The sequence below is a fragment of the Cydia fagiglandana genome, chromosome 7 (assembly GCF_963556715.1).
Source record: "Cydia fagiglandana chromosome 7, ilCydFagi1.1, whole genome shotgun sequence".
In the NCBI taxonomy this organism is placed as follows: domain Eukaryota; kingdom Metazoa; phylum Arthropoda; class Insecta; order Lepidoptera; family Tortricidae; genus Cydia; species Cydia fagiglandana.
In genome coordinates this window covers 13,466,474-13,478,893 of record NC_085938.1, presented here as the reverse complement: position 1 = coordinate 13,478,893, position 12,420 = coordinate 13,466,474, and the positions used below count along the sequence as shown (strand labels likewise).

General features: G+C 36.5%; 1 protein-coding gene across 2 annotated transcripts in view; it reads left to right on the top strand.

Moving 5' to 3' along the window:
* Positions 1 to 1,381: 1,381 nt before the first annotated feature.
* The window catches only part of LOC134666003 (very long chain fatty acid elongase AAEL008004-like), a 36,168-nt gene continuing 25,129 nt past the window's right edge, over positions 1,382 to 12,420 (top strand). The window contains exon 1 of one of the 2 annotated variants that reach the window (XM_063523077.1): positions 1,382 to 1,600. The gene's annotated coding sequence lies outside the window, so the exon portion shown is untranslated. The remainder of the gene's footprint in view (positions 1,601 to 12,420) is intronic. The other variant, XM_063523075.1, reaches the window with a different exon arrangement.

Sequence of the window (12,420 nt, the reverse complement as noted above, 5' to 3'; positions counted from 1 at the left end):
TTTTCACAGATGATGTATTTCTATTAAAAACAAATACTAAAATCATATTAAGTACATAATAAAATAAATGTTTAAGTGGGGCTCCCATACAAACGTAATTTTTGGCCGTTTGTTGCGTAATGGTACGGAACCCTTCGTGCACGAGTCCGACTAGCACTTGGCCGGTTTTTTCCTTGACTTCTGGGGCGGCGTAACTTATTGACCCGGGGTGCCAAATTATAAATACGCCCCTGGTCGTGGAATGGAATGTATAGGGTCCAACACATTCCACGACTCTTCTCTGTCCGGACCTAGACTATATCTTCAAGATGTGTCTGTGAAATTAACTTCATATATTATACGCTCAAGAAATGAATCCTTGAAATTAACGAAGATAAAAAAAACACGGACTGTGGTGCACGGTGTGTTGTTTGATCTGTGAAGTAATTTCTTTTAATTTAACCCATTCAGCGCTAATCACGACACGTTGTCGTATTGCCTTTACCACAGATTATCCTTTACAAAGCACTTACGCTACCTGCCGGGAAATGCCCATGCCCATGTTATCGGCTACGACCGTAGCTCAGCGGTGAACTAGGTATCTAGTTCATCATCATCATCATATCAGCCCTTTATCGCCCACTGCTGAGCATAGGCCTCTCTTCTAGTACGCCACTTGTCCCGGTCCTGAGCTAATCTCATCCAGCAGTGACCCGCAATTTTCCGGATGTCGTCCACCCAACGAGCCAACCAGCCAGCCAGGTATCTAGTTAATAGATCTAAACCCGATATGGATTCGATGTGTTAGTGTCAAAAGTTACGTTTTGGTTTGAAGAAACGTCACATTTGACACTGATCTAATCCATATCGTTTCTAGATCTACTAACTGACGTATCTTAAAGTTCGAATCGGGCCGTGTCAATAAATTAATGTAATAAATATGACTTTATAATACTTAATGACGAGAAATTGTATGTTTCTAATCAGGTAGGTACATATACATAAATAATACATAAGTATTTTATGGTTCTTACTTTGTATCATCTTTGTACCATGAGTTTGATATAACTATTTTATTTTGTAGTTTGTATACGTCTGTTTACTTAAAAGTTAAAAAAACCTTGGTTTCGTAGTCACATTTGCGGGTAATATAATTAAAGATGCAAAACAGAATATCAATGAAATAACGTATAATTTGTTACAAAGATTCTTCCGCTTGTTTGACTGACTACATGTGTTTATAAAATGGTCCAGTGAACGATTTCTTGATACATGTGTTAATTGGTACAGGGTTTCATTTATAAATCCTTTAACCACTGTAATTGTTATTTGTTATGTTTCAGAGGTGCTGTAGCGTCACGTCAGCTGGTCAGCAGCGAGGAGTCAAGTTGAAGACGCGAGCGCATGCGATGTGATAAAAGTGCGAGGTATCGGCGCGCGCGGCCAGTACCGAGCACACTTGCAGTGTAAACGCCGGCGCGCCGCGCCTCCGTCATACCGTTCACTCCACCGTTTCCGTACGATTAGTCCCGTCACCACCCGGTAGTGCATGTATGTGCTCCCCTCTGGAAGATTCACAAACAAGCCCAGCAGTGCCGCACTCTACGCCGAGCACTCGCAGGTAATCATAGGATACCGACCAAGTTTAAATATCTTCTTAAATGCAGTGGCACAGCCAGGTGGCCAATATCAAATCTGTGTTTGCTTTTATGGCAAATTGACCAATTATTGTGTGAAATATATTGCGACACAAGATTGTTTGTAAACATCCAATCCAGGTAAGTAATATAATAATTAATTTACTAATTATTCTCACATATTGTAGTGAAATCATCCATTGGGTGGCGATTTTATTTAAACATCTTCAAGTTACCGATAAAAAAGTGTTGCGATAAGATATAGCAAACTACTGTCCATCGAGCCCAGATAGGTGTATAAAATAATAACGATACCTAGAGACAGATTATTCTATTCCACGCTAGAAAAAAATATGCTCATCTCATTACCTAAGTCATAAATTATAGCATAATGCAGGTAGATTGAAATTTGTAGGTAAGATGCGAAAGCAACCGTTACAGCCGTTTATTAACTCGAGTACCCCCAGTGGCCTCGCCGAATGACCCAATCCAATATACCTACCAAGCTAAGTGTTAATGAGCAGTATGGGTACTCTTAGATGAGGTGGTACGGTCAAAGGTCTGCACAGTATATTAGAAGCGATGCACGAATCATTGTTTTAAAGTAGAATACGAAATTGCCTTCATCCAGGCGTATATGTCACTCGTAGACGCATCATGATTGCGAAATCCGGTCAATGTTGATTAAAGTTTGTCAACATGCAGTGTCGGCTTGTGGACATCCCGCGATTAATACGCATCCACCGCGGACAGTTCCAACAACAGTATGCTAATAATGGCAGCGCCAGATTGGTTCTGATTACTAGAAAATACATCGTAGTGAGCGCAATAGTGCTAAGAAAGGAGCTCGGTTTTGAAGCCAAGGATCACCCAAGGCGTTCTGTTGGCGTTAGTATTCCCGCCGCGCGTGCGCGAAGCCGTGGGCGCGCGGCGTAAGGTCGCGCCGCTTGCCCATCGGACACTGACTTGACAGGATTATCATGTCGTACTACGTACAGAATTACAGATACCGTAGACAATTATTAATTATTTCAAATAACAAGTAATTTGTAGATGATAACATCTACATCGCACTTTATTCAAATCAAACGAATGATCTTATAATCCATTTGCTTTGCAATCAGTTTGCAATTGTCTAAGTAGAGAGATGAAGGTGACCACTAATTCAAGATCATCTTTTTTTCCGCGTTATTATTAGTTTTGCATATTTGACAAATAACTCACAATTTAAGTTCCGTTTCCCTGTACATTAGTATTCTTAGAAATATGATCACATAAGCAAACAAGTAGCAATAAGTAGGTAATATAAGTATACTAGCGACCCGCCCCGGCTTCGCACGAGTTACACAAAACCTTATCAAATTATACTTTTAAACCTTCCTCAAGAATCACTCTATTGATAGGTGAAAACCGCATCAAAATCCATTCAGTAGTTTTTGAGTTTATATTATAAGACAGACGCAGCGTAAGGTGTAGTAATACCTACATTCCTAGTAGGTAGTACGTACTCCTTAAATTGTAGATTCGTGACGTTTACATTTTAGGTTTAGTTCCGTTCGTTCTAATTGTGTTTTTAACTAGACAATCGTTCTAATTACATTTAGTATTAAGTAAGTGAGCTGATTGGATTGCGGATGAAACAAATAGCAGAGCCCTCATTTCTAGCCACTTAATTGAACCTATTAACTACGTCATCTTTATCCATCCTTCTGACTATCTTTGGACTTTTTAACACGTCAGTAGGTACTTATAAACTATAATTGTACTTGACCCTGACCGCATCCGCGTTTATGTTTATATCACATAATTTGGCATCAATTACACTATAACATAAAGTCATAACAACAGAGTTTTTCAATATTGAGCAGAATGTATACGAAGCAAATAGTACAGAGGCCTAAAAAATATAAATGGACGACCAAAGCCAAGTCGTAAAAAAACACGAGGCTGGTAATCCATATACCAAATTTATGACCAAAAAGACAGTAAGTAATAATATAAAAGTTTAATTGTTGACACGACGTGGTTGTGACTGAAGCCGCGTTTAAACTGACCTTTACAATATTCCTGGTTTAGCCATGTAATATTATATATAATATTGAATATAATATTCCATTACAGACGCAAAAAAGCTATTTTTGGTATATCACTATTGTACATACATACATACATATAATCACGCCTATTTCCCGGAGGGGTATGCAGAGACCACGGATTTCCACTTGCTATCACTATTGTAACCTAGCTTTAAATGCCTTGGAAGGAATTAACTCGTACCTACCTATTTAACTGTTGGACTTTTGCATCTAGTTTCTAAGGAAAATTCCGATTGGTTTCAGCTAACTATTCAATATTTAATAAAGCAGATAAGGACATTAAGGACATAAATAAGATAAATAAAAAAAAGATAAGATTTAATTGTTTCACGTTGTTAATTGGTAAGTACCTAATTTAATAACCCATACTCGTAGTTAAATTTTGACAAGTTGACAATTTATATCGATGATACCAATCTAAGAAAAATTTTAAGACAAGAACATCCGAATCGGATATCGCCTCTGTATTAATAATGTATATAAATGCACTTGTAATAAGTGAGCCTGCCTAATTGCCTATCATAATCACTTAAGAAATCAATAGCATGATCTCAGCTTAGTGAAATTCGGTTAAGTGGAAAAATACACGTTTGTAGAACAGTCGATTGGTTACCCGAAGATTACTCAAAAACTACATTTATACAGTTGTGCATAAAGTTGCGGAAAGTACATAGGAAATTAAGAAAGGTTTCATTTTGGAAACCGAATATGTGGATCGCTATACAAAAATAATATAAATTTCCGAAGTATTTGAATGTGTAAAATTTGCGATTTTGGAAACTTTCCGACGGCAAAACTGCACTCTACCTACCTAAGTGCTTACCTTCGTTGGCTGTTCTTATATTAGCTACCTACCTACTAATATTAGCGATTTGTTGACATTTATATAGCAAATAACCAGAGAGTCGAAATCAAATGTCAATGAAAATTATAAATAGCATTACAAGTTCGTGAAAACAACCAAATCAGATAATAAGAATTATATCTAAGAAGAGTAATTTATTCTGATCACGCTTCTTAAATGTACCTAACTTTGATATTTAGAAGTAGGCACAAAGTAAGTTTATATGATTACCAATACCTACCTACCTACCTAGGTAATAGGTATACAGTTACATATTAGTACCTACGCGAGGTTATCATATTACGCGTACAAATTTATATTGTAATGTAATCATTATTAAATTAAAATACTCTCGCCCTGATTTTGGATACTTATGTGTTTAATTATAAAAAACAAAAGAACATTCATTAACCGTTATGAATATTTCAAAAGTCTTACCTACATGTCGTAAACGCACAATTCGAAACTATATAAGTAGATGGATTGCGGCAGCGTCTAAACAGCAATTATAACAAGAGCTGTAAAAAAACGCTTAAAACTGAAGGTCATATTTCTCAATTGTGTTAAAAGAATAATGCACTGCACCAAATACCATACCCCATAATGTAACGCGTGACAACGAAATGTAAGCTACCAATCTAATTTATAAAGAATACCCGCCATTGAGTAGCTGCGCATGTAAATTCCGACACTTGCTCAATATTTGAAAACTGAAATGATTCCTTGAAAACTGTAAGGACATAAGATTTTCTTGTTGACATCTCGGAATTTGCAAGTACAATTATGACGCTGATGGTCGGTAAATATGTATTTTTTATTCCAACTATTGTGTGGTAAAAATGTTTGTACACAATATTTTCAGACCCTCCAGCTGGCGTATGATGGACGTGAATTATATACATGACAAAGTAACTGCCACTTTTCACGATAGTCGCACCGGTACAGGTTATCCAGGACAGGTTATCCTACTCTTGGTTACAAATAGCCAAACGAGAAAAATAGACAATAAAAATACAAATAGAGGTATTCATACTACTCATATTAAAAATTAAAAATAAAATTGCGCATCGTGCAAGGTTCGTATTCGTTACCTTTCGGATCATCGGTCCGGTCACTCTGACCAAATGAGCGACCAAAACGAGGCTTGCCAGACCCGTGCGTATTTTTCCATTCCTTCCTTTATTTAAAAATAAGTAACATCGCTCGCAGATGTAACTGCTTCGGCACAAAAAAATAATTGAGTTGTATTTCCCAAGTGACGAAAACACCAACGTATTACTACGAATGTGCGTTCTGATGTTCCGCGTACGTCCGACCATCAGCTTGTCAGAGTGCAAAACACGATACATTTAGTTCAATATGCCAATCAATAATCATTCATTAGGCTTTTAAATATAGATAAGTACCATTAGACTTAAGTTCGCGGAAACAAATGTAAAAGTAACTTATCTCATATTAATCTTGGGCGGAACATAACAGATGAAGGTAGGAATTCCTCGTAATAGATCCTAGACCATTATGCCCACTAAACAATACCTACCTTTAAAATGTACTTCCAATTCTTAATCGTATTGACGTATAACGTGCGTAATCAATAAGTAATTAACATTAATTATACCTTAAACTAGTACTTATTTAACAACATTTTAATGTGATGTTTCTGGCGATGGAGACTTCTTTGTGAAAATTGTGCAGAAAGCTATCAAATGATAAGAAATAAAACAGTAAATCTGACAAGGATATAAACTCGTTTCGCCTGGTTATTCCGGTTATATATTTATATATTATAGTATCACTAATTTATCGTTCTCGTTTGAAATACTTGCTCCATTCATGGATTTTGATAATATGTTAGGAGATTTTAACGTTTTAACAGTTACAGAGAAAGGCAATATTTATGGCTTTATTTGATCATAAAAAGCAACTATAGTTACCAACCAATCATATAACTTGAAAGCAATATTGCCATGAATGCCATGATCCATTAATTAAACACTTCCACCCAATGAAATCCACTCTACTTACAAACAGGTTTATCATTTACGTCAAACACTTTTTATGCAAATTCGCGAATACTAAGGCTAATTTATGAAGATGGACCACCGTGAATCTAGAAGGCCGGCAATAATCGGCCCACACCGCATAAGTAGGAAGCAGGAAACTTCAATTCATTAGAAAACGTATATAAATTCTATAAAATAATGCAGATTTTGAAGGTTATGTTTATCATTCTTAATACAGTATGTAGAATATATTGCTCGTGAATAAATATAGTACCTAGCTGTAGTATTTAACTACTGTCATGTGGTATTAATTAAATCTTAATTATTTGTTATACGTAAGTTGTTCGAACGTATTAGCGCGTTGAACTCTTATTAAAGCAATTAAATTATAACAAACAAATCGAGTAGGTAGGTACAACATGCTGATCGATTCACTTTGTAGTAAACAAGTATTATCATTAGGATACAATCAACAAGTCTGTTTTGTGACTAGTCACGGCCAAGTCACACCACCGGTTCTGTAACTATGATTTTATGTACATCTCAATTAACTAAGTACATATATGATCACCACAAATAGGAAATATGTGCTATGGAGATGAGATGGAATGGAAACCTAAACAAACCGTGTATAATCTGTTGGTATTGTATCGCACCATTTTACGAGTAGGTATTTATTTCCGGAATTGGATATGTGCGCTTGATTTTTAGTGATTTACTTGTAGGTCGGTACTAAAAATTTTTTTTTTAAATAACTAAAATAAACAAAGACAAACAATTTAAAAAGACAAAAAATGACATCATGACAATAACAATCATCATTATATGTATTACCTACGGAATATTCTGTTAATCATAGTAGAGTACATATTTTGATTGATTCACATGCGACGCTTGATTGAACCTCGGCCAAACATGGTAATGACAATATTTGTATTTGTAAATATGTGCAAATCAGATGGAGCTCACATGATCATAACACACGGAACTTACCGACATCACACCTGTACGGTTTGACTTGGATTGGTTTGATTTATGATTTAGGTATACACAATATAACCGCCAAACCCTTAGTGATACCTATTTTCAAAGTAACAAAAAAAATTGAAAGCTCTATAAGGGGTTGTTGCCTTGCATTAAGTAAGAGGGTTGGCTCTTTTTTGTACATTGTCAAATACATGAAAAACCGTGGAATTTTCGGATCTTTTGTTTATTTTCGGCGCGCCGAAGCGTCTGTTATCCACCAAGCGATATGCCTCATAGAACCAGAATATATCTATCAATATGATCACACTTAGGATCAAATTGTACACTTGACGAACTGTCTGCCACGACAAAAGGTTTTGTGAGGTATGTAGTTAGCAAGGAGGCAAGCACGTCCGCGTCGGCCTCGGCAGCGCCCGCGCCTGCAAATGTTTACATTTGAACCGGCGACGCACCTCGCCCGCGCCCAACGGCGGTAGTTGCAAAATTATTGCGCCCGAATTGAGTTCAGGGTCGAGCGTGATGCCTCCGGGTCTTGCGTAAAATTATCGCGCACTCACTGATCGATCTTTGACAGATAGTGTAAGCTAAAAGCAAGTCCCATTCATAAGTTCTGCGACTTGCATTGTTCTCTACCCATTCGCAAGTCTCATTCAATGATCGATTTATGTCAGTGTAAAAAAATTTTTGATTAAAAATGAGGATTCAATTCACGTCTAAGTATATGAGATTGTGAATTCTGCGAATAAGGAAAAATCCTCATGAGCTTGCTATATTTAACTAAGAAATTACAACATTTAATTCCTAATGATATGTAAAAGTAATACCATATTTAGGAAATACATAACGGTAAAATTATATAATAGGTAAAATGTATTTATCATAGCACTATTGAAATGTCAGTTCACAATACAAACGTCAATAGGGCAAGAGCGACGCAATATTGCTGACAACGCTGATAAAGCCAGAAAAGTTCCCAACAAAACAACTTCTCATGACCAGTCTTTAGCAATCTGACCACCATTCCATTTCGTTATCGTCCTCAAATCAACATCATGGCGATTGTTATATTTTTATTTTATAATGAACTGATTGCCCCATCGCACCTATTGCCCTTGCGGACCCGCGACGAAGTCAGCGAGGATAGACGTCATTTTCAAACGTGACGTCAATTATCTTTAGAAGGTGCGAGATTCTGTAGATATATATGGGCACAGTTATTGCGTATAGTTCATATTAAAGAGTTCGTTACACCCGCTGTCAAAGGTAATTCGATTAAATAATGATATTCTTCTAACATTAAAAATATACACGGATCTAACGCGGACCTGTAATCTTAGACTTCCAGTGTCCGCATGAGGTTCGTGAATTCGGGCTAAGGAAGCTCGAGCATGTGTAGTGCTCACTGGGCTCTATAACCTGCCAAGAGCTCATTTGACTTTATTGAACTTCGTGCGCGAAGTGTTATAAATAACTACATTTTGTCATCATGATTGCCCCTACTGGGAGCGTCTATAAATGCGCCTATAAACGCGCCTGAGTCCGGAGGAACAACACTTCCGAGTCTCCGAGGTCAAGTGCAACTAGCATTTATAGACGATTGAACTCACTATATCTGCTAAATAATGTGAGTCATATTGCAACCGAGCATATCGGCACAATTAGTGGGAAGAATTCAAGGTCTACCTGTTATTTCGGCCATGCGTGGCCAAATCTTTACGTAATGTTTTGACCGAATATCAACCAAAGCGAGTAACATTTAAAAACACCGTTGTTGGGCAGGCGACCAGTGAACTTATTAATTTCAGTTTCATCATAGCAGTTTTTTAGGACAGTTTCGTGTTAAAACTTTTTAAAACCATTTTACGTTATGCTAGAACTAAACAAAAATCTCAATTAATCCTTTCTCGGGCATTACTTGTTTATCCATTTATAATAGCTTGCTTAGGAAACTGTTAATGTATATTTGTAGCGTATATGGAACAAGAACACTAAATTGCCTCACATCTAACTCTGCAAGTTATTAGGTTTAAGTATGAATAATGTTCAGTCAGATTACCTAGCCATCGTTGCGAAATAAATGTAATGAGCTCGTAGGCCGGACTAGCTACAAATGCTTTCACGGTCGCGCATAACGTACAAACGAATTTTCATTGAAAGTTATTACAATTACAAAACGGAATTTTCGTGGAGTAATTGCGTGCAAGCATGCGCGCTGCGCCAGTGTCAATGCCGCGGCGGAGACGCGCTGGCGCGACGCGAGGTGCCCCGGTTCGGCTGCTCAACCTGTCTGTGGTCGTTAAGTAACATTAGGTACTTAATTTAATAACATAAAAATACCTAATTAAATAATTATAAAAAGAAAATGTTCATCGTGCGAGGGATTCTAAAATGCATGCAATTTAGCACATAAAGAATTTCGCTACCTACATTTTAAATAACATAATAAACTTTTAAATTTTACTCGAGTTGGCAACAGTGGCTACATTATTCGAGTTTCGATAAATATGCGTATGTCATAAATTAGCAGGCATTTATTATGGCAATAGTGATTTGATGAAACGAGTTAGTCGATACACAAGTTAAGATAAACATCGAAAATTTACATATATGTATTACTTCACACATACACACACACATGTTACTCACAGTCATGTTATAAAACAGTAGGTACCTACCATAAAGTGGTACTGTTTAGAGCCCATAAAAATTAGAATTCTTTGAAACCCAAGAAACCATTTTGTACTATGAGAACTACCTTTATCTAAGTATATTTTGTGATTTTAATAAAATTCTTCATAGTAATTATATTTAAAAGCTAAATCGAGTTTTTTTTTTGTTAAAAAAATGATGCATCACTTGCTACACTTTTCAATATAAGGTTTTTGAAACCCCAAACGACGGCAAATTAAACCTCAATTAAAATAAATTATTTTTATCAACTTTTTCCTGACTATTTTTACCTACTATCTCGTAGTAGGTAGCCAAGTTACGCTGAGAATTAAAATAAATTATTTAAGTATTCTAAGGTCATAAGATTTTCAAGCTAAAGATAGGAATACAAGAAAGAGTCTAGAAGCCGAAAAAGAAAGCAGTGTTTTACTTGTACCTAAAATCCCTAAATAAACTAATATAATATCTAACGAATCCCAAACAAAATCACGGATGTCGCGTAGGTAACTGATGGTGATGACCTCATAAATAGCAAACAATACGGCTTACGCTATTTAAGAGCAAAGTGCCGGCGTGTTAGCACCCCTATGATAAACACAACCGTACACACGGACTCTGGTCAACGTTTTACTATCAAGCTTAGAAACAAATTAAGATTGAATATGGGATTTTTTATTTCTTCCGGAACTGAAGACACGCGATAAAGAGGTGTATAACTTGGCAAAAAAGAGTAGAAATTAAAAAGTGGCAACACTGTAGTGTCGTCCCTTTCAAACCAGCTTATATAAGAAAACGGGACGACACTACAGTGTTGCCACTTTAAATTTCTACTCTTTTTTGTCAAGCTGTAAGCGCCCGCGCCATAATAAAACAATTTGTTTGTTTAGTCATTTATGTAAAAGGTAAGGTATGTTTGCTCTTAATCTTTTATTTATGCTCGGTGACGAAGCAGGCGTAGAGCACGAAGGCAGAATGTCAATAACTGTCGGGCCTCCCCACCGGTTACTTGCCAGTTACAATAAATGGTCATTTATGCATTAATATGCCACAAGACTTACTGTCCGCAAGCTTTGAGCATGCGAATTTAAGAGGAATAGGTAGGCATACCAACGTTCAGTCACCTGCCATAATTATGTTGTTGGACAACGTAGGCCGCAAAAAATCTGACACGGTCTTATATTTGTAGCCATAAGAGCGTGTCACATATTTTTGCGGCTTTCGGAGAGTAAGTAACATGTTATTGCAGGTAACTTTACCCATTTGAATCATTGCATACTACTTTAGTGATGATTCACTGATCTGATAATGTACCTATATTTAAGTATTAAGGAATTCGTTAACACGTGTAACCTAGGTAGGTATTCTACCTATCTATTAATTGCTTACAAATACTCAAATAGTATTGAAAAATATGACTTAAGTACACCATACATCATTATTAGGAATTGATCGAAGTTTCGTATATGTAATTAAGGGTTTGATTACAGTATTTGCAGCAACAATATAATATAATGATTATCTACTCGTATGATGATGGAAAACCTCGAGATTATCATTGAATCGAGTCACTCATTATTTACTATGCTCATAAGTCATAATAACCTGACCCGTGGCTCAGTCTTTATTCGTGTAAGCGTGTAAAAAAACTTGGTTTTCATGGATTAATATCATAAATTACCTAAATTTTAATAAATTTAAAAATGGAAACAAAAACCGGCCAAGTGCGAGTCGGACTCGCGTTCCAAGGGTCCCGTACATTACACAATTTATAACAATGTATTTTTTATGTGAAACGTGAGTGAAATGAAATGTCTTTAAAAAATCCGTAGGGGTCGGATCAAAAACGAAGTAATTAAGTCCGACTCACGCTTAACTGTACATTTTTAATAGGTTTTCCTGTTATCTACAGGTATAGGCCTATTATATGTAATTTTTTCAAAATTTTAGTCCCAGTAGTTTCGGAGATAAAGGGCCCGGGGGAATGGTAATTTTTTGCCTATTTTCTTGAATTACTTCTAAACTGGGTGGGGGTGGACCATCAATTTGAGGAAAAAATCTCAAAACCCACCACAAAGACACACTGGCATCAGGCTATTTCATAGTAAGCGGACACAGTAGCCTAGCTTTTATATACAACAACTCAGCATTCAAACAAAATTTATTCACTAGGCGGGGGCGGGGGCTAGTACCGGACAGGTCGTTAG